This window comes from Macaca mulatta, chromosome 3 (assembly GCF_049350105.2).
Source record: "Macaca mulatta isolate MMU2019108-1 chromosome 3, T2T-MMU8v2.0, whole genome shotgun sequence".
Lineage (NCBI taxonomy): Eukaryota > Metazoa > Chordata > Mammalia > Primates > Cercopithecidae > Macaca > Macaca mulatta.
The window spans coordinates 102,458,505-102,481,768 of NC_133408.1; the positions used below are offsets into that span (position 1 = coordinate 102,458,505).

The 23,264-nt window shown below is 40.1% G+C and overlaps 1 long non-coding RNA gene across 2 annotated transcripts in view; it reads left to right on the forward strand.

The window, feature by feature from the left end:
* The window catches only part of LOC144339881 (uncharacterized), a 43,441-nt gene extending 27,653 nt beyond the window's left edge, over positions 1–15,788 (forward strand). The window contains exons 3-6 of one of the 2 annotated variants that reach the window (XR_013415428.1): positions 827–886; positions 1,261–1,313; positions 2,063–7,162; positions 8,691–15,788. This is a non-coding gene — a long non-coding RNA (uncharacterized LOC144339881). The remainder of the gene's footprint in view (positions 1–826; positions 887–1,260; positions 1,314–2,062; positions 7,163–8,690) is intronic. The other variant, XR_013415427.1, reaches the window with a different exon arrangement.
* Positions 15,789–23,264: the final 7,476 nt, after the last annotated feature.

A 23,264-nucleotide genomic window follows, 5' to 3' on the forward strand; every position in this document is an offset into this window, starting at 1 on the left:
CTGTTTTAGGAATTGAAAATACAATGCAAGCATTATAAAATAATTCTGCCATAATAAAACATATCTTTAAAAGAAATACTTGAAAAAGACAGGTACAGTTTTGGTCCAACAAACACAAGTTAGGATAGATACTTTGGGATAGTCAACTTTTGCCTAGAGTGAGACCTCAGGGAGGAACCATCTTCATGTTCTCCACCCAGAGCGGAATTCTCCCCTGAGTAATGGACAGGCACTGAACCCAAATCAAGTTGATTCAAGTATAGGTAATAGCAATTACCCTTGGGTAGCAAGAGCCTTCTGTGGTTTCTCTTTTTAGACAAGAGCTCCCGTGGGATGAACTGAAATGCTGTTGAATGCCTAATGCTAGAAAAAGCATCATGTCCTACTTGCCCGGTACAGAGGGAAAAAAAATGTGGAAAATGGCGAATGCCTGATTCTTAGAGCAAGATAACTTTTCTGAACCTATCATAAGCTTTCAAGACCAATGATTAAGTGTCGTGTGAGACCTTCATACTGACTAAACTTTGTTCAGTTTTATGCACAGTTTTCTTAGAATTTGTGGCCAATATCCCTTTGACCTTTATTTTTTGACGTAGTGAATATTCTTCATTTTTGAGTAATTTCTTGACTTCTCAACAATATCCATGCTAAATTGCAAAATGTGACAATAAAAATAATACCTAAAATGTAATTAATTAGCACAATATGGTGGCAATGTGGTACAGTTGGTCATAGGTGTTCAAATCTTCACTTTGCTTCTTTCTAATCTTGTTTTCTTGGATAGATTACTTAGATATTTGTGTCACACTTTTCTCATCTTCAACAGGAATAAAGATGCCTGATTTGCTAGGCTGCTGTGGATAGTCCATGTGATAAAATACATATGGTATGTACTAGGTCCTTGGCACATGGAAGATATGAGTTTGCAAACAAGTGGTCAAGGTTTTGTTTGTTGTATATTCAACATGGGTCAGCCAAAGCATGCTACTCCTTGGGATATGGATGTTAAACAGGTTTTATCTCCTGTGCCATCCTGATTCATTGGTTCTGCCTGCCTGAGCTCTGTGTTGAGGTTACAAGACTGTGTGTAGCCTTGAAGAGAAAGAGCACAATTATTTATTAGTCATGTCTGCTGTGGAGTTGGGAGATAAGTCATTACTCGTGCCTGCTGTGGAATTGGGAGAAGGGAGTGGCGGTGGCATGTGTGCAGGCATTTGCCTTCCTTTGACCTAAGATACTCATCCTTGCTTTTTTCCCCAGGACCACAGAGACTTACAGATACCTAATTCTGCTACCATTGGAACTCTTTGGAGGTAACTCTTTATTATTGGAAAGGCAGCTTATGTGAGAAGAAGGCAGGGCAGAGCTGGAAACTTGTTCTCCCTGGCTTCATGCCTCCACTCATGCCTTCTTGTCTCCCATTTCCTAGGATGGACCTTCCCCTTTCACAATTACATGCCTTTGCACATGCCCTTTCAGCTTCTGAGAATGCAGTTCCCTATGTTTTGCCACTTGCAAATTCTATTTATCCTGCAAGATCTAGCTCAAGTGTAGATTCTCAACATAAGGAGGCCTGATAGATTCAAGCCCAGGACTTCCTAGTATTCTTGGTGCCTAGCTCACAGTAGGCCCTCAATAAATGTTGGTTGAACAAAGTACATAGATATAAAGAGGGAGATATTGATGAGTTGAAGGTGAAAATTTTCCTGAGAAAATAATCCAGATGTGAATACTATATTGCTTCTCTGTGGAGTTTGTAAAACATCTTGTTTGCGGTTCTTTATATCTTAAAGGGGTGGCAGCCCTGATTACATGTTAAGATAAAAAATCAAAGTTTTAATACTATATTTGAAATGGCCTTCTTGAGTTATGATGATTGAGTCTCATGGGCACTAAGACAAGCAAGAATTGAACTTTTAAAAAATTGTGGTAAAATACGTGTGACACAAAATTTACTGTTTTCACCATTTTAAAGTGTATAATTTAGTGGCATTAAGTATATTCACATTGTTGTGCAATCATGACTACACCATCCATCTACAGAACTCTTTTTATCTTGCAGAACTGAAGCTCTGTACCTATTAAACAGTAACTCCCTGATCTCTCACCCCGCTGCCTTGGACGACCACCATTCCACTTTCTGTCTCTGTGAATTTGACTACTCTAAGAACCTCATATATGTGGGATCATGTAGCATCCTTTCTGGCTGCTTTATTTCTCTTAACATCATAGTGTCCTCAAGGTTCATTCCTGTTGTAGCATGAATCAGAATTTCCTTATCTTTAAGACTGAATAATATGCCATTATTTACATACAGCACAATTTGTTTATCCATTCATCTGCTGATGAACATAGGTTGCTTCCACCCTTTGGCTATTGTGAATAATGCTGCTATGAACATGGGTATACACATATCTCTTCAAGTCCCAGCTTTTGATTCTTTTGGGTATATAACCAGATATGGAATTGCTGGGTTATATGGTAATTCTTTTTTTAATTTTTTTGAGAAACTACCATAATGTTCCATAGTGACTGCATCATTTTACATTCCCACCAACAGTGCACAAGGGTTCCAATTTCTCCATATTTTTTGCCACTTGTTATTTTCTGATCTTTTGATAGTAGCCACTTGAATGGGTGTGAGGTGGTATTTTATTGTGGTTTTGATTTGCATATTTCCTAATGATTAGTGTCTTAGTCCATTTGGGCTACTATAACAAAATACTGTACACTGGGTAGCTTATAACCCAGAGAAATTTGTTTCTCACAGTTCTGGAGGCTGGGAAGTCCAAGATCAAGCAGCCATGTTTGGTATCGGATGAAGGCACACTTTCTCATGGATAGCGCCTTTCACTGTGTCCTCACATGATGGGAGGGATTTAAGAGCTGCCTTGGGCCTATTTTATAAGGGGCACTGATTTTATTCATGAGGGCTCTGCCTTTATGACCTAATCAACTCCCCCAAAAGCCCACCTCCTAATATAATTACCATGGGGATTCAAATTTTAACATATGAGTTTTGGGAAGACACAAACATCACTAGCAATTAGTGATGTTGAGCATCTTTTCATTGTTTATTGGCCATTTGTATATCTTCTTTGGAGAAATATCTATTCAAGTCCTTCACTCATTTTTAAATCAGGTTGTTGGGCTTTTTGTTGTTGAGTTGTGAGTTGTAGGAATTCTTTATGTATTCAGAATATTAGCCCTTTATTAGATGTATGATTTGCAAATATTTTTTCCCATTCCCTGTGGTGTCTTTTCACTCTTTTGATTCTTTCCTTTAATACACAGAAGTTTTTTAATTTGATGAAGTTTGATTTGTCTATTATTTTCTTTTCTTTGCCTGTCTTTTTTGCATCATATTCAAGAAATCATTGACAAATCCAATGTCATGATGCTTCTTCCCTGTGTTTTGTTCTAAGAGTTTTATAGTTTTAGTTCTTACATTTAGGTATTTGATCCATTTTTAGTTAATTTTTGTTTATGGTGTAAGGTAAGAGTCCAACTTCATTCTTTTGCATGTGATTATCCAGTTTTACCAACACTGTTTGTTGAAAAGACTTCCTTTTCCCATTGAATGATCTTAGGGCCCTTGTCAAAAATCATTCAACTATATATGTGAAGGTTTATTTCTGGCCCATTTGTCCTATTCCATTGGTCTATATGTCTGTCGCTATGCCGGTACCTCACTCATAATATAGTTGTTATTACTGTAATTCTGTATTACATTTTGAAATCAGGAAGTGTGAGAACTCCAGCTTTGTTCTTCATTTTCAAAATTGTTTTGGCTATTTGGTGTCCCTTGAAATTCCATATAAATTTTAGGAGGGATTTTTCTATTTCTAAAAAGAAAGTCATTAGGATTTTGATAGGGATTGTATTGAATCTATAGATTACTTTTAATAGTACTTATATCTTAATAGTATTAACTCTTCTAATCTGTGAACCCAGGATGCCTTTCCATTTATTTGTGTCTTCTTTTCAGCTATGTTTTGTAGTTTTCAGTGTACAAGTATTTTGCCTCTTGGATAAGCTTATTCCTAAGTATTTTATTCTTTTTAATACTATCATAAATGAATTATTTTCTTAATTTCCTTTTCTAATTGTTCATTGTTAGTGTATAGAAATCTAGCTGAGTTTTGTTTGTTGATTTTGTATCCTAAAACTTCACTTTTCTAACTGACATTTTTGGTGGAATCTTTAGGGTTTTCTAAATATCAGAGTATGTCATCTATAAACAGAGATAACTTCACTTCTTCCTTTCTAATTTAGATGCTTTTTATTTGTTTTTTCTTGCCTAATTTCTCTGGTTAAGGCTTCCAGTATAGAATAGAAGTGGCAATAGTGGGCATCCTTGTCTTCTTTCTGATCTTAAAGAAAGAGCTTTAGTCTTTTACCATTGAGTACAATTTTAGCTGTGTGATTTTCATATGTGGTTTTTATTATGTTGCAGTAGTTATTTTTTATTTGTAGTTGGTTGACTGTTTCTATCATTAAAAAGTATTGAAATGTGCCAAATGCTTTTACTGCATCAGTTGAGATAATGAGGTTTTTTTTTTTTTTTTTTACTTTTATTCTGTTAATGCAATATATTATATTGATTGACTTTTATACATTGAGCCATCCTTGCATTGCAGGAATAAATCCCACATAGTCATGTTAGTATAAACGTTTTATGTGCTATTGAATTCTGTTTGCTGGTATTTTGTTGAAGATTTTTTTGTACCAGTGTTTATTAGGGGTAATGGTTTGCAGTTTTTGTTTGGTTTTGTTTTGTTTTTGGAGTGTCTTTGTTTAGCTTTGGTGTCAAGGTAATACTGGCCTCACAGAATGAGTTTGGATGTTTTCTCTCCTATTCAATTTTTTTGGAAGAGTTTAGAATGACCAGTGTTACTTCTTTTTGAAATATTTGGTAGAAATTCCCCAGTGAAGCCATCTGGGCCTGGACTTTTCTTTGTTGGGAGGTTTTTGGTTACTCATTCAATTGCCTTAGTAGTTATAGGTTTATTGAGATTTTCTGTTTCTTCATGATTCAGTACAATAAGTTGTGTACTTCTGGGAATTTATTCATTTAATATAAGTTATCCAACTTGTTGCTGCACAATTGTTTGTAATACTCCCTTATAATCCTTTTTATTTCTGTAAAATCAGCTATAATGTTCCCTCTTTCATTTCTGATTTTGGTTATGAATATTACTTCCTTTTTTTCTTAGTCAGACTAGCTAAAGCTTTGTCAGTTTCATTGAATTTTTCAAAGCACCAACTTGGTTTTGTTGATTTTCTATACTGGCTTTCTATTCTTTATTTTGTTTATCTCTGCTCTAATCTTTATTATTATCTTCCTTCTGCTAACTTTGAGGTTAGTCCTTTATCTAGTTCCTTAGGGTGTAAATTTGGGTTGTTGATTTGAGATCGTTCTTCGTTGTTAATGTAAGTGCTTTAGACATTTCTAAATAGGGCCATCTACATGCTTTTATCCTGGTAACTTTACAGGAAGAATCAGAGAGCAGTTGGCAACATTCTACCCCAGGTAAGGGACCCTCATTAGATACTTGCCCACTGCTCATATTTCAGTTTCAGAGTTCCATGCAGTTCCCACATCTGAGATTTTGGAGAGGCTTTTCCTGTTTATATAACCACATCAAGTTTGCACTGACTGTATTTTGGACTCAAATACTTTTGTTTTATTGTGATGAGGTCTATATCCAAGGATGGACTCATTTTGTTTGAAACACAGTGCTTAAAGGAAATCAGTCTACTCTTGCTTCTAAAATATTTAATATAAAGTACTGCCTTAACTTTGTTAAGAATAGATCCACTGCCACAGGATTCAAACAAAAGTGAAGATAGTAGTAACTGTTCAAGGAAATAGGAGACTTAGAGTTTCACCAGTTCTCTCAATTTGTAGCCTGGTTGAAAAACGTGTTTGACTGGTGTCTACTTATTTGATAGGACAAGAAAACTCATCACAAGGGCTAGATATACTCCTTTATACAATATGGATGGGAGGGATATGTAGATTAGCATATTTTCTGATGCATTTAACAGAAAGTCAGACTCAAAATGGCTTAAACTATAGAGAAATGAATCATGTCTTATCACTGGGAGTTCAGAGGCAGGCAGACTCTGGAGTAGCAAAGCTTAGTTATGTGATCAAGGACACAGGATCCAGTCTGGATCACTTCATGGACATAAGATGGCTGCAAGAAGCCATAGGCAATATGCTTCCTCATTCATAGCTTAAAAAAACAGGGGAAAGAGAACGAATGCTCTTTTCCTCACCCTACTGTAAAATATAGAATTAAAGTCCTACACTGTCAATTATGGCTATATGTGGTTATCAAGCACTTGAAATGTGCCTATTTCAAATCGAGGTGTTCTGTAAGTATAAACAACACACTAAATTTTGAAGACTTGATATGAAAAAAGGAAAGTGAAATATCTCGATAATTTTTATATTGATTCTGTATTTACATAATGTTTTGGGTATATGGTATTGAGTTACATAAATATATTTCTAAAAATAATTTTAGCTGTTTCTTTGTACTTTTTAAAATGTGGTTACTAGAAAAGTTTAAATTGCATATGTGGCTTGCATTATATTTCTACTGGGGCCGGGCGTTGGACACAGTTTGGACAGTGACCAGACAGGTCCCATGTGCTGATTGGCCTCAGCCAATCATGGGGGTGAGTGAATGTTGGAGGGTCAATTACAACATTCATCACAAAGCAAGAGGAGTGGAGGAGAGCTGTGCATCACTGGACTCATTCAGGAATGATTGAGATAAAAAACAATTTCAGTACATTTAATCTACTCTGGGATTTGAAATAACGCAAATCCTCCCAAACCCACTCCTTTTTTCCTTCTCTCAGGCCTGTTTTCTAAAGCCCATTCCTTACTCTAGGAGTGGACAAGATAGATTGAAGAGTGCCAGGAAGAGGAGGGTGGGGTGAGGGTGTGGCAGTGGAGGGCTAGTGGCACAAATAGCTAAGGTTCTATCACAAGGTGAAAAGACGTATAGAAATGCCAGGTCCGAGCTGCTTGGTATTAAACTGGTTATTTCCCCCTTCACAGGATGGAGCATCCCAATAGATACTACTTTTCTGCTTGCCGTATTTGGGCAGCTTGGTCAATTAAGAACATGGTGAATGGGAAAAGGTAACTGGTGGATTCTTTCCTGGAGCCCCTATCTTTGGGTGGAAAGAGGCTAAGAGGATTGGTGTAGTGTTAATTTCCTGTGCAGTCCCTAGGTTGTGATTCCTCACCAGGGTTGCTATTCTAATGTTTTACATGCTATTCCTATTCTCTTAGCCCCCTATGTACTAGCCATTTTTTACTGGCCACGTTTTTTATTACGGAGTTTCCCCAAATGTTCGCTGGCTCCTCTCTTTATAAAACCGAATGTGTGTTACTCCTCATCGTGTGGTCTCTTCCCACTTTTCTCAAGGTGTCATCCAGACTACCTGCTTCAGAATCATCTGAGGAACACGTTTCAAAGCAGATTCCCTAGCCCCTCATCAGAGCTGCTGAATCAGGATCTCTAGGGGTGGGATGTAGGGATCTCCCTTTCTAACGAACTCCCAGGCCACTCCCATCCTCACTAAAGTCCCAGGGCTTCAGAGACTTGTATAGAGATAGTGGGTGCAGGAGGATGTGGAAGGGGTCATTTCTCAATGTGGATCCTTGCAAGGGGTAAGTCCTAAGTGGGAGAAGTGGACATCTCTTGGTTTCTGCAAGGAAAGCAGGGGTAGTATCTCAGCGTCTGGTGGACTGAAGAGTGATGGTGGTGCCCACCATGCCCGATAGCATGGCAGAGAGAGTGTTCTTATCAGGGCCACAGCAGCTGAGGCCAAGACGTGGCACCTCTCTCCAGGAGCTCACAGTCTCCCACAAGGAGGCCACACCTAGGAGAATGCAGTTGGATTTGTTCTAGCAAATGTGGCACTCATAAGAGATTTCCAAAAATAACCATGGAGACAGGAGGATACGAGGTCCTTTGGTGGGCAGGTGAAACCTAGTAGGTCTCCTGGGCTCAGTATTAATGTTAACCTGCAGTTAAGCTGCTGAGGTTTGAGGGCAGTTAAATTCCAAAAAAATTGCAAAACCCAAGAAAGCATCACTTCTGACTAAGCAACCTGAAGGCATCAGGCCTCTACCCCAGCACTTCTGTGGCTTTGATTGACACATTTGGAGCCGCATCTGTCTGGTAGACATGGGTAGAGACATTCTTGCTTGTTTTTCTAATGCAGTCCAGATTTGTGTGTCTCCACTGTACATTCAAGAACCCACCCATTTCCCTTTATGGAAGAGCCAGAGCTTCTTCAGACTGGCAGAGTAGTTGGTGTTGACCCAAAGTAGGGATGCCCTGGTGTTTTCTACCACCCAGGTAGTGCTGAAGATGTGGAGTGGGCATCTGAGTCAACTCCGTGTCACAGGCCAAATAACTCTCCTCTTCTCCACTGCAGCATTGCAGAATGGGGAGGGTGGGTATGTGTTTGAAGGAGACCCAGAAGGAGTGGGGAGCCATAGGCCACATTGTGAAACTTCCACCATTTCCAGAGAGCCCAAGATCTGAGTCTGTTTCTTGGGGTGGAATTGAACAGTGAAAGACTGAACCAACAATTTCCTCTCCGTGTACAGAAAGCAACCTCTTCCACTTCAGCAGGATTCTGCTTCTTTCCTGCAGGTTTCCTCCCTCCAGTTCCCTCCACTGAAGAATCCTTTGAGACTGGCCATAGTACCTTGCAGAAAACTGGAGTGTTAAAGCTTCCGACTTCTAGAAAGGTGGAAGTTCCTGATGGCGGTGGAAGTCCACAGATGGCAGGGAGAAGGGCGAATGGAAGGTGTTTGTGGAGCAGGGAGTACCATGAGCTCTGGAGCTCTGAATGACCCAGAACAGGTCTTCTCCTTTGAAGAAACATCTCTCTCTAATCTAGATGGTCAGCTCTCTCTGGATACATACACTTATTTTGGCCTGTGACAACATGAATTGTTAGACATATCCCTGCGTACCCTTTTTTGTTGTTACCTATGAATAACACTTTTTTATTATACTAACATTCAATTGTCAGGGAACACCTTGCTATTCTCTAAATATAAATGCAGGAGCAGCTTCTGTTAGGGCATTTAAGGCAGTTTGGGGTTTCCATTATATGCAGGCTGTGTCCGATGGAAGGGATTTATTCTGCAGCTGAAATGTCTAAGAGTTATTATTTTTCCCACGGAGCATATTTATTTCTTTTTGACAGTGTTTGAGGTTATGGACTCTATTTCTAGCTGACAAAAGAAAACAGCATACAATAAAATCTGTGACATTAGACTGGGTAAAACCAAATGCACTCATTTGCTTTCAGACAAGGACACCCATTTCAATAACTGAAAGAATTGAGAATGTCTAATGTTCTGAGAACACGCTAAGCTGAATTTAAGTGAAAGATGATCCCTGGTTCTTTCATTCTTGCTTTAAAAATAAACTACGTAATTAAATGGCTACAGATACTTCTTTTGTGGGAAGGAAAACAGCAGTCGGATTCTTTGCAATTGTGCCAACAGGGCAGTAGGTTTCCTAACCCTTTGGCAAAATTGAGAATCAATACCAATCAGAAAAAAAAAAAAACCAAAAACGGTAACAAAAGGAGAAATCTCACAGGAGTCACAGGCGATAAAAGATTTACAATGTGAATAAAACATTACAGGTCAGCATTAAAACAGATGATACGTTTCTGTGACAAGACAAAGCGGCCAGCCCCTAACCAGAGGTGCAAAGCTGCACCCAGGGGCCAATGAGAAAGCCCCAGACCAGCCACTTCCCTTCCCCTCAAGGAAAGGAGCCTCCTTCCCGGGGAGACATTCACTCCACAAGCTACATTCACAGTTTGACAGTTCACCTTGTTTGAAAGTAAAATTCTCTGGAAATACAAATCTTGCCTATGCATAATTTCTAGGATTAGTATATTTGGAATTTGTGAACAGAGACCAGACTTGCTTTCGAAAAGGAAAAGATGATTATCTGTTGGTTCATTTTGTAGGTGAATAAGACTCTTTAAAATACAACCTGGAGAAATTATGAAGTCAAAAAATTTCCATAAAGACAGACTGAATTCTGACTAAAAGGCAGTGGAACCCATCGCCAATTGGAGGGGTTTTACGGACATGGTGGAGGGGAATTCTTGGAGGGTGATCATTATTCAGGGCTCATTAGTTCTTGCTGAGTGGACTCTCAATCATGGGAATTTCCATATTCCAAAGCCAAATTCTTGAAAAGAAAACTCAGAAAACGATATTTTGGCACCAAGCCATTATCAAGGGAATGCATTTGACAAATATAAATCAATTTTATTATTTTTTGCCAAATCATGTAGAGTGGGTCTACACGCTCACCACTCGAAAGAATGCAGTTCACCTCCAATCAGAGACAGCATAACTGGGTGCCCAGGCAACCTGATCTCACACCCCTTAAAGTTGCCGGTGGACACAGAGCCATGGCCAATAGTCTCAGTTTGGCAATACGTCTTGTCATGATAAATTAAATATCTGTTTTAGTAACTAGACTCTATACTGGAAACTTGCACACTGATTTTATAACATTTTACATTTAAAATTTAGAGCATTATATCTTATTTATTATTATTATTATTATTTTGAGACAAAGTCTCACTCTGTCACCCAGGCTGGCATGCAGTGGCATAATCACAGCTCACTGTAGCCTAGACCTCCTGGGCTCAGGTGATTCTCTCACCTCAGCCTCCCAAGTAGCTGAGACTACAGGTGCACACCACCATGCCCGGCTAATTTTTGTATTTTTTGTAGATGGGATTTCACCATGTTGCCCAGACTGGTCTTGAACTCCTGGGCTCAAGCTATCTGCCTGCCTCAGCCTCCCAAAGTGCTGGGATTTTAGGCATGAGCAACCACGCCTGGCCTAGAGCCTTTTAAAAATGGTTCATAGAAGCAAATTTTTGTTTTTGTGTTAACATGAACTACAGAGTTTATCACAGGGGATTAGTAACAATATCTAGTTCCTGTTCCTGTTTCTCAACTGGCCGTCTGGCTTTTCTTAATCTTTTGAAGTTTATGTACTGTTGCTAACACTTAATGAGCATATGCAAATGTACTAGACACTGGGCTCAGCCCTTTATTTACACTTTTTTTTTTTTGCATTTCATCCTCATAGCATCCTTATGGGATAGAAGCTATCTACCTTAGAGATAAGAAAATCAGGGCTTGGAAAATTTCGCCAGGCCACCCACTGCTACCACCAAAATCCAGCCAAGGCAGTTTGAAGCCAGTCAGAGCTCTTAACAGGCACTCCCTGTGGCCTACCTCAGAGTGCAGACAATGTAGACTTGTGTCAATTTCTCTCACCTTATTGCTCAGCTAATACCTCTACCCCGAAACTGCCAATATTTTTAGTCCTGATGAATTTCATCCAATTTTCTTCCTTTTAGTTTTGCCTCACCCATTTATTTCCCGTTTCTAGAATTGTTTGTCCTGCACGATATGTAGTTATCTAGAAACACTTGTTTTCTCAGTGTTAAATGAGCTCATTTCATTGTTTGATTTATAATCTGTGTTGTTCTAGCTTGCCTGGCTGTGGTAATTTTGAGGCAACCTGCGGAGGAACTAGCTTGGCCTCTGTTATTTACATATTGATGTGTGAGATCGACAGATTATAATGGTGGCGTCTGATAATGCAGGGTCTGTGCTGCCCTTTCCTTTATTCTTTTTGAAATGGTGGCACAAACCTTTATCACCTGCTTTGGTCTTTTCCTGGAGCAACCTGCTATTTGTAGGAAGATCTAAAATGCAGGGTTTCTTCTTATTTTTTTTCTCCTTTTATGCCTCTTCTTCCTTTAGAATGAAGTGTTGTGCAACTGTTTTCCAATTGGGAACATTCCAATTAAGAAACAACTTAATGGTGTAAAATACATTTGTGTACAATGAAGTAAAAATATTAATGTTTCTTTCTTTTTTTTTTTTGAGATGGAGTCTTGCTCTTGTCGCCCAGGCTGCAGTGCAGTGGTGTGATCTTGGCTCATTGCAACCTCCACCTCCCAGGTTCAAGTGATTCTCCTGCCTCAGCTGCCTGAGTAGCTGGGATTACAGGCGTGTGCCACCACGCCTGGCTAATTTTTGTACTTTTGGTAGAAACGGGGTTTCATCATGTTGGCCAGGCTGGTCTGGAACTCCTGACCTCAGGTGATCCATCTGCCTTGGCCCCTGAAAGTGCTGGGATTATAGGCATGAGCCACCGTGCCTGGCCCATATCATTTATTCTTTACACAGCTTCTGGCTGCTTAATCACTCAGATTTTATGAGAAGCATATTAGAATCTCCCAGTCCTGCTGTAGATTTGTCAATTTCTCCTGGTAAATCTATTTTCATTTTATATGTTTCAAATACATTTACTAAGTAAATGAAAGTAATTGTTGGTAGAATTTTTTTGATGGATTGCTCCTTTCAGTAATGTCTCTTCATTCCTATTTATTTTCACCTTGAATTATATTTTTATTAATATTAATATTCCACACTAGTTTTCTATTGGTTATTATTTGCCTAGAATTTCTTTTTTCTTTCTTTCTTTTTTTTTTTAGCCTTTCTGGGTCATTTTAGGAATATCTTTCTTATAAATAGCACATGGCCAAATTTTGGGTTTAAATGAAATCTGAGAATCTTTGTGTTCTAATAGTCAACAAATATAGTTATTTAATCTATCCTTCGTGTCGTTTAATTTTTGTTTTATATTTTCCACGTCTTCATCTCTCTGGGCTGCACTCAAGGTAATTTCTTCAGATTTCTCTCCCAATTCAGTAAGTTTATCTTTAATATGATCTAACCTGCTATTTTAACTCATCTATTGAATTTCTTATTTCAATGACCATTGTTAAATGGTAGAATCTTTGTTTTTCAAATCTCCCTGTTCTGATTTCATAATACCACGTTATTTTTATAATATAGGTTTTTTTAAATCTCTGTAAACACTTTAAAATGCTTAATTTTTTTAAAGTTATAAACATTGTCCTTTTAGCTTTAGTTCCTTAGATTTGAATTTTCCTATTTGTTGAGGCTATAGAGTGTCTTTCTTGGCATTGCCTACCTCATATGTTTTAAAAATGCAGTCTTATCTTGGATAGGACTTAGCCTCTGTAGAACCTCCATGTGTGCTCTGTGCTGGGGAGCTCTCCCTGTGGTCAAGTTCCAGAAGTGTCTCTGTTCAGGCCTTAGGGGGCAGCCAATTTTTATACCGGTATAAATTGGGATACCGGCTTGGTATCCTAATCTTTGTCAGAAATCTCTCAACTTAAGGTATGTGGTATTAGTCTTAGTGCAAAATTCTCTTCTGGATTTTGGAATGTAAAGAACACATCTTTGGCTAGTTCTAGTATGCAGTTTAGTATCAGGTACTATGGGATTAACCATTTTTCTTTTATTAATTTGAAGTTTTATGATATCAATATCAATAAACAAATGATGATCTATTGGTGGACCTTGTCTGTATAGATCAGGATTTCTCAAGATTACCACCACTGGCATTTTGAGCTGGATACTTTTTTGTTGGGGTTGGGTAGGAGAGCTGTCCTGGACATTGTAGAATGTTTAGCAGCATCCTTGGCTTTTACTGACTAGATGCCAGTAGCAAAAACTCCCCAAGTTGTCATAATGAAAAATGACTCTAGACATTGCCAAATGTCTTGCAGGGAGCTGGTGGTGGGTAAAATTACCCCCAGTTCTGCTATATAGGGAAATGGCATATCTTCTTTTAAAACGAGTGAATAAATGTGAGTTTCACTGAGTCAATAAGCACATTTATTTAGCCTTTAATGTGTATAAGACACCATTCTTTTGTGGAAGCAGTTTTATTTAGGCACAGGGAAAGAAAGTTGTAGTCTACTGCGTTCTCATGAAGCCATTTGTGGCACATGACAACATTATAATGTAGTGTAAGCATTTTAACAATCAAACAACAGTGGGCTTCAATCTGTAAAATAGAGACAATCACTCTGTCCTTTTAGAGCTCTTGGGAGAATGTGTGCAAAAAGGTCAAACACTGCTGAAACGTAGCTGGCGCTCAATACATTGTAGCTTTTACTATTATTATCCAATCAGAGCTCATGCATATAAACCAGAGCCCACCAACCAGCTTGACTTGTCTGCCTCTGGCTACATGATACATGTCACACCCACACATCTCCCTGAAATGTTTTTATCAGAACAACCTCAGAGTCCATGACCAAACAAGCCAACAAATGAGTTAAAGAAAATCACATACAGCAAACCAGTGCTTGGCCAATGGTTAAAGTTCATGTTCCATGGTCTCTCCATGTGTCTGGGGAGCAGTGACCTCTGCATCTGTGTATGGCCCACACATGCTATTTATATCTTGGGTGGCACATAGATTCTACTGCTAGAGGAATGAATGATTGTTCGATTTCTTCAGCCTGGTTCATAATCTGTTTTAACATACCAGGGCTCCATCTGAGCAGGCCAACAGGAAGCCTGCTTTTGATTTAACAGTGCTCTGAACAAGCTCCTTCTATGACTTTCCAAGAATTAATTACAGAGCTTAGTAAAGGCGCCTGCCACAAAGTCCCATGGATAGCTTTATGAGCAATAACAGCAGCCACATTGATGCCAGCAGAATTAGAATTTCCTTGGAGGACTGCTTAGAAAGAGAGGACTGGCTTGTGGAAGTGTAGGGCACATGGGTCTCCTATCTATACTTACAGGGGAATTTAAAATCCGGAAGCAAGAAGAGATTGGTTCACTGTCACACAACATCTGTATTATTGAGTCCCACACACCTAGGCTTGTGTGATTTGGCTGCAAAAGGAGAGATCATTCTGATACGAAGCAACTGAAGCACTGTGGAGGGAAGGAAGCAACCGAGTGCCCGCTGGGGAAGGGTGCAAAGCCGAAGATCATAAGGATCTAATTGCCCGGCCGTGCAGCGTAGCATCCTTCACACTGCAGTGCCTGTGACTTGGGGGGATGAAGCAAATGCAGACAGTAGCTGTCCCCAACTGCAGCAACAGAGAGAGTTCCTGAGTGCACGTTTCATGTCTTGCCAGAAAGTTTCAATTGGTTGTGTGGGCAGGATGCAGAGGTGGCCGGTGGGAGGCAAAAAAGAGAAGGTGACTCCCTGATGAGCAAAGATGCGGGAGCCTTCCCGGAAACAGACAACCACTGCCTCTTGCAGAGCAGGCTCTCTACCCACTTTGTGTGTGGATGGAGCTGCAATGGCTTTCCATAGCTACTCACTGAAAGAATAAAGTAATCAATGACACAGCACTGGTAACCTCACAATCCAAACATTTTTACAATTTTGAGATTGTAGCAGCAGGAGGGACTCTGCCTCCCAATTCCTGATGGTAAAGATGGTAGATTCCAAAAGGATAGCCGTTTTTATGTAAATATCTGCCAGTGCAATTGAGCTTACACAAGGATTACCTGGGGGTCTCTTTCACCAAGGAGCCCTGTAACTCCCTCTGTCCTTGTGTCCAGGGCTGCTGGAGGCTGGGCCAGCTCTGTGGGCATGAACTACTCTTCCAGGGGTTGGAATAAGGAGCATGGCCTCTGGGTTTCTGCTGCACCTTCTGGTTTTGTCTGTGTGCATATTTTCATGCACATGAGAAATTCCATTCTTGCTTTTTACCCAAACATTTGTGAGTTTTCTGTACAGAGGTCTGGGGCTGCTGGTCAAAAGCTGTAACTATGGTAGAGAAAAATTAATTAAGAAATGGAAGTTTCTACCCTGATTTTTTTTTCTTTCTGGGGTCCTTCAAAAATAAATATGGTTGTCCCTCTGTATCCGTGGTTCTGCATCTGTGAACTCAACGAAATCCACAATCTGTGGATTGAAAATATTCAGAAAAAGATTCCATAGAATTCCAAAAAGCAAAATGTGTATTTGGCCCACACCGAGTACTACCTTTAATCTACGTGAATGAAGTGAAATCTAGGCCTTGTATTAGGTAATATAAGTAATCTAGAATTTATTTAAAGTGTACATGAGTGTGTGTGTAGGTGACATGCAAATACTACACCATTTACATCAGGGACTTGAGCATCCATGGATCTTGATATCGCTGGGCATCCTGGAACCCCTACAGGTTCTGAGGGATGACTATAATTGTCACACAGTCTTTTGCTCTTAGTCATTTCACGTGTTTGGGAAAATGAAATTCTCCAACTGAATGAGCAGTTGGTTTTCACCAGCTTTTGCCAGACATCATGAGCTCCATTGTGGTTTCGTTCAGCCTCATGGCTTTCAGAGGGAGCTAACTCCCAAATTCACACCTCCAGTTCAGGCCCTCCTCCTAGCCTCCAGGCCCACATCTCTACCTACTCAACCCCTCCACTTGAAGGGCTAATTAGACATCTCAAATTAAACCTGACCGCACCCGAACTCCTGAATACAGCACTGCAAATTAGCTGCAACCACATTCTCCCTGTCTCAGTAACTGACAACTTCAGCCTTCTAGCTGCTCAGACTAAAAACCTTGGCATCCTCCAGGCCTTTTCTCTTTTGTTGTGTTTCCCCCATTCAATCTGCCAGGAAAACCCATGGTATCCAGAATCCAGTCATTTTCCTACCCCCTTGCTCCCACACTGGTCTGGGTTAGCATGGTCTCTCAACTGGATGACTTCGGTCAGATGCTTTAATGTCTCCTACTTGGTCTCTTGGCCTCTACTCTTGCCCCCTGAAGTGTGTTCTCAACACGGCAACCTGAGGGCTCCTTTGAAAATCCAAGCCTCATTATATCACTTCTCTGTGCACAAGCCTCCAGGCACTCTCCATTTCACACTGAGTAAAGCCAGAGTTTTTACAGTGGACTCCCAGGCCCTACGTGATCTGCACACCCTGCCCCTACTTCCCTGCTTCTCTCTCTGACTCGTTTCCTCCTGTTTTCCCTTTTGTTCACTCTGCTCAGCAACAGTGGCCTCCTTTCTGCTCCCAACTTAGGGCTGTACACCAGCTGTCCACTCTGCTGAAAGGTTCTTCCACCTGAAAAAATGCTCACAGATCCTCAGTGAGGCCTGCTGTGCCCATCCTATTTAAAATGACAACCTGTCCCTCTTCCCTTCTGAACTCCAAATCCCACTTACCCTTGGCTATTTCATTTTTCTCTAACCCATATTACCTTTTAACATAATATGTAATTTACTAGCTGATTATGGTTATTGTTTACTGCCTGCCTCCACCAGTTAAGAATGTAATCTCCATGAGGGTAGAAATTTTTGTCCATTTTGTTCAGGGATGCATACCATGTGCCCAGAAGCTTCCTTGTACATAGTTGCTGTGCAACAAGAATTTGCAATGAATAAAACACTTTCCTTCAGCATAACTAAAAGGGTTTTGGGTATTACAGAAATGGATAAAAGATTTGAATATAGAAAGGATACTATTGAAAGAATCATTTCGGATCACCTTCACTTTTTTTTTTTCCTCTTGACGGGTGGCATATGATAGAAGAGTCAATTTCTTCCTTTTTTTTTTTTTTTTTTTGAGACGGAGTTTCACTCTTGTCACCCAGGCTAGAGTGTAAGGGTGTGAACTTGGCTCACGGCAACCTCAGCTTCCTGGGTTCAAGCGATTCTCCTGCCTTAGCTTCCAGAGAAGCTGGGATTACAGGTGCCTGCCACCATGCCTGGCTAATTTTTTTGTATTTTTAGTAGAAACGGATTTTCATCATGTTGGTCAGGCTGGTCTGGAACTCCTGACTTCAGGCGATCCACCTGCCACGGCCTCTCAAAGTCCTGGGATTACAGGCGTGCGCTACCGCACCTGGCCAAGAGTCAGTTTCATTAAACCATTAGATTCATTTGTCTGGAAACTCCTCAATGCAGGGAGAGACCAATCAGACAATTTGGACACTATATGCTGACCCTTGACACAGAGCCCTGCACAAGGTAGATGCTCTGAAATGTTGGTTGAAGGAACAATGAAGAAATTTAAGGGTTGGTCTTACCATTCATACAGACTGCTATTCTAGGCCACTAAAACAATTGAAATTATTTATGTATTCTTAATACGATGTAAATTCACTCGCAGAAGTTATTTTAAAAATTAGGGGTGGAGATAGGTGGGAGGTCTATGGTGGAAAGAGTATATATGGGAGTTGGAAATCTTGGACGCTGATTCTGGACCCAACATACTGTGTAGAAATCCGGGTTTTTTTTGTTTGTTTCTTTGTTTTTTCTCTAAAAACCATAGAAATAGCTGGAAAATCTGCAATTGTTTCCAGTTCTAAACATTCTTTCTAAGAAAAAAAGTCACAGTAACCTTTGTTTCCTTCTCTTCCCTTCCCTTCCTTGCCCCATCTTCCCCATTCCCTTCCTCAAACATGTGGGGCTCAGGCTACGTGAAAAGGCACATTAGTGTTGAGGTTAATAGCTCAGACTGGGGAGGCAGCTAGCCTGGGTTTGAATTCAGGGTCTACATCTTACTAGCTGTATGACTTAAGATAAATTACTGAACTTCACTGTGTATCATTTCCTCATCTGATAAATGGGTTAAAAAAATTCCTACCCTACAGGACTATGGTATGAACTACCTAAGATCATGTTAATTGCATGTTAAAAGTCTGGCATAAGGTAAACATTAGGTAAATGGGAGCTATTATGAGAAGATGAGTGGGAAGGGGAGAGGCCACATCTAACATCTGAGAGATGGAATAATTCAGAGGTGGAACATCTATGTGAATAGAGTTGTCTCTATTCATATTTCCAAGAGGTTTGCAAATGGACCAGTAGGGTGGAACTTCTCAACTCATTGATATTTAGGATACACATAGAAAATAATAGATGATTATATAACTGCATTTTTGAAACAGAAAAAAATCAAAGACCATTACCTCCAAAGAATTGTCCCTGCCTGTTCCCTTCTTATTCTTTAGAGAGAAGAATGGGGCCTCTTTATGGATACCATTGACCAAATGCTCTCATTCATGCTCTAGAGAATAAAATGCCCACGTTCATTAGAAAGTAAATGCCTGCCTCTTGAGACTGATTTGGGCTCTGTATAATATAAGGCTATGATTTTCTAAAAAGAGTAAATTAAGAAAAAAAAAGGCCAACTGAGTGTTTTCATTCAGAGCAGAATTCATGAACAAAACTGACAGCCTTAAGACTGTATCATTCATGGCAGCCGACAAGCTCCCCTCTCTTTATATGGACCATCATTGGCCTACTCTGAGATCTGAGTCTTGCATGTGTTTAATTAGGTAATTTTTGGAGATGAAGGAAAAATGATTAAATTATCTGGACTCCAGAAAAAAGCAAAAGATCCTTATTTCAACCATCCATCAGACCTTGACATCTAGAGTATTACATGCTATAACTCAAATGAAAATATTTCACTTAAGAGTACAGTGCCCCTGTCCATGATATCATTAGAGGAAATCATTAAGCATTTATGCAGCACTCTGTGCTGGAAAAGTGCTTTATCGTTATTTTTATTGCTCACCAAAACCCTCTGAAGCAGGTCCTTCTCTACATCTTAAAACCAAAACAGAGAAAAGAGATGAAATTACTTAGAATCTCAGAGAAAATAAATGACTGGATCAGAATGAGAACTTTGAGTGCCAAAGCCAACTGTTTTAATCCACTGAGCCATTAGGTTAGATGTTTATTCACTGTATACAGTGTTATCTGATTTGGAATTGACTTTTTAAAACTACCTAGATTATTGATTATATAGACCTGGTACAGAAGCTGCACCATTTACAATCACTTCCATTCATCGTGAGCATCTCCAAAGAGCACTAAGTTCCTGAAGAAATTTAATTAAAAAGAAAAAGTCAATATACTTTAAAAGACAGGCTTTATTGTGCTATGGTATTCAATAAACATTGAAATCTCTGTTTTGTGCCTTCATATTGCACTTTCCATTCTAAGTAGGAGGGCACTTCTCCATCCAGTGACCCAGGAATGCAGGTTCCTGCCATCTCAGTATGTGGTTTCCAGGATCACTGAAGCAGAAGTGAGCAAGTGTGGGGGGCCCATTCCTGTTACTGCATACTCTGGACCAAAGTGATACATAGTCCATCAGCCCTTTTTCTCATGGTCTTTTGGCCAGAGGTAGTCACATGGCCCCCAGCCCAACTGTAACCAAGGCTGGAAATGTTGCCAAGCATAGGGCCCAGTTGGAGAATACTTTTGCCTCTTCCACAGACTGATTTTAGCTTGATTTCGATTTGAACTTTTTTTTTTTTTGATGGAGACTCACTCTGTCACCCAGACCAGAGTGCAGTGGCGCAATCTCGGCTCGCTGCAACCTCTGCCTCCCAGGTTCCAGGGATTTTCCTGTCTCAGCCTCCCAAGTAGCTGGGACTACAGGCATGTGCCACCACGCTGGACTAATTTGTGTATTTTTTAGTAGAGACAGGGTTTCACCATGTTGGCCAGGCTGGTTTCAAACTCCTGGCCTCAAGTGATCTGCCCACCTTGGCCTCCCAAAATGTTTGGATTACAGGCATGAGCCACTATGCCCAGCCTCTGATTTGAACTTTGAATTCAAAATGGTTACGAGAGCATTTATTCAACTTCTGCCTGAAATAGGCGACATGATTTCCCTTATAATATTTCTTTTATGGGCTCCCATTTCCTTAGTGCTTTATTATTTTCAGCACCCTTCCACATGGCTCATCTCATCTGATACTAGCAGAAAGAGAAATTCTGATAGTCCAGAAGACTGCTGTATTTCCCTTTTGTTCCCTCTGGTTCAGCAGCTGTGGTACCTATGAAGCAAGGTCTACAGCTTATAGAAGGTATATCTTACTAGCTCAACCCCTGGAACTGGTCTTTTACAAAAGAATAAAATCAGAAGTAGTATTTATTTCATCATTGGAACTAAATCTTGGTAGACTATGACCACATCTTTTGTTCACAATTAACAACATTAGTGACAGGCTCAGCTTCATTCTGATTGAGTTTGTGGAAGCTGAGAAGATTCTAGGTTGAAAGGAGGTAGGTAGGAGGGGCCTGGCATGACTGAGTTTGGGGTCCAGGGCAAAGCTAGATCATTCCCAAAACTGCTGGAAGACTGGTGTTAGAGGCTTTACCTGCTAGCTTTTTAAAATTAGCTGTAAGATGATTCTAAAATTAAAAAGAAGCTAAGAAGGAAGTGAAATGTCAAATGGCATGGAAAGAAATGGGTGGTTCAAAGTTCTGGATCATGGAATCATTTCTTTTGGTAGTGGTGAGCACAAACTTAGATTTCAACTTTCCCCCCTAGTATATGTTCTTAAAACATGATTGCCAATAGGGCAGATAAATCCCATGGAGTGGTTTCCAAAGGAGGCCAATGATGAATTTGTTTACAAATTAATTGGTCAGGGCTCTGACTTTAGCCTTGATGTCCTCAGCAACTGCTGACAACTTTGGCCTAATTTTGGGAGGAGATTGTATTTGGCTGGGTTGCTGAGCTCTTTCTCAGAACCTCTTCTCGGGACAGTTGCCAAATGCTCTTTTTGAAACTGTGTTCTGAAATCTGAGGAAAGTTGTTTTGGGTCATCGCCTGGGGCCTGATGCCCCAATTGGAGACACACATGTTACAATCTTTATATTCCATTAGAGTTGAAAGCAGGTATCATCAACCTTTTTCCGCAGCACCCAATAACTAGAAAGGTTCTCTGAACCTTACTAGCTGCCTGATGAGAAGCAAGGAATTTTACCTCTCTATTGTTGTAGCAATTTCTTAGTCCAACACAGTCCTTCTCAATGCTTTTAAAACCAGGGATCCCTTTGAGAAATCATAAAAGATCTCAAGCCTAGTGTGCTGGAAAGACTGGTATACCTCCCTGAAGCTTGATTCTATTCCTTGACTTGAATAATTTGGGTAGGTTTCTGTTTCTTGCAATCACACACACCCTGATTAAGCCTCTAGAAATGGGAACATATCTAGAATGGTCACTAAAATATAGCTGAGTTTCAGCCCTCCAAAATGTGAATAAGACATTGTTGCCCTCATAACTTTAATGTTTCTCTAGGAATCATAATGATGATACGAAAATGCAACCTCGTCATTTTGTTTTAAAAAACAGTGCCGTTTATAAGAAAAAAGACATATATCTAGCCAAGGAGTGGGAGGGTGACACAAAAGGAGTAGGGTGAGGAAATAAAAGGAGAAAATAACAAAATTGTCCACGTCAGCCTTTGCCGCTGGCTTTTGAGCTATTCTTAATCCTGTCAGCACAATTAATGAGGGGGAAATAATTCCCAGAAGAAATGTAGCTGGAGGCACTGACCTGCCCTCCAAACCCCTCACGCCAAGAGGGGCAAAGTCTAGAGAAAGTTTCCCCAGTGAGAGTTACTGGGAAAATGACTCTTGGTCCTGGGTAAAACTTTCTTTCTTTGTCAACCTCAGGCAAGTTAGTTTATGGCCAAGAATATACATGGTGCTTCAAATGCAAAGGAAGAAACTGTCTCTTCAAATGGTTTACGACTTAGATGGGGAAGAAATGTCTACACTCTAGAAATGAAATGATGAAAGGACCTTACAGAGCAGGGGTACTCTGGAGCAAGCCAGGGGATTCATAGGTAAGCATTCTTGGAAAGTAAAGCTTTCACACTGGAGTAGTTGGGAAAGACTTCAGGAGAAGGTGGATCCTGGTAAACCTCAGAGGAAATATGGCTCCATGTGGATGAGGAGAAGCAGGAAAAAATGTGGATAGAGTATCCTGTGTTGGAATGGCAGGAACAGAGTGGCCTGATTCTAGGGAAGCCTTTGTATTCAGTTGCAACAGTTAAAATAGAAAAATGTCTTGAGTTAATGTTGCCTCCATCTAAATGCCAATTACACTCAAATCCACCCTTCATAAGCGTGTTAATGACTGAGTGCAGTGGCTCATGCCTGTTATCCCAGCACTTTGTGAGATCAAGGTGGGAGGATCGCTTGAGCCTAGGAGTTGTAGACCAGCTTGGGCAACATAATAAGATCCTGTCTCTAAAAAAATAAAAGATTAGCCAGATTTTGTGGTGCCTGCTTGTAGTCCCAGCTATTCGGGAGGCTGAGGCAGAAGGATGATGCTAGCCCAGGAGGTTGAGGCTGCAGTGAGTCATGATCATGCAGCTGCACTCCAGCCTGAGTGACAGAGCAAGACCCTGTCTCTAAAAAACAAAAATAAAAAATCCACTTTTCATTACCAGCTTAGTTTGCATAATCCAAGACAATATACAACTTTATTTCACACATTAAAGTTAGGCAGGCTCACCTGGGATTCAGATACTACAGAATTTTTTTGGGGTGAGCTCAGAAAGA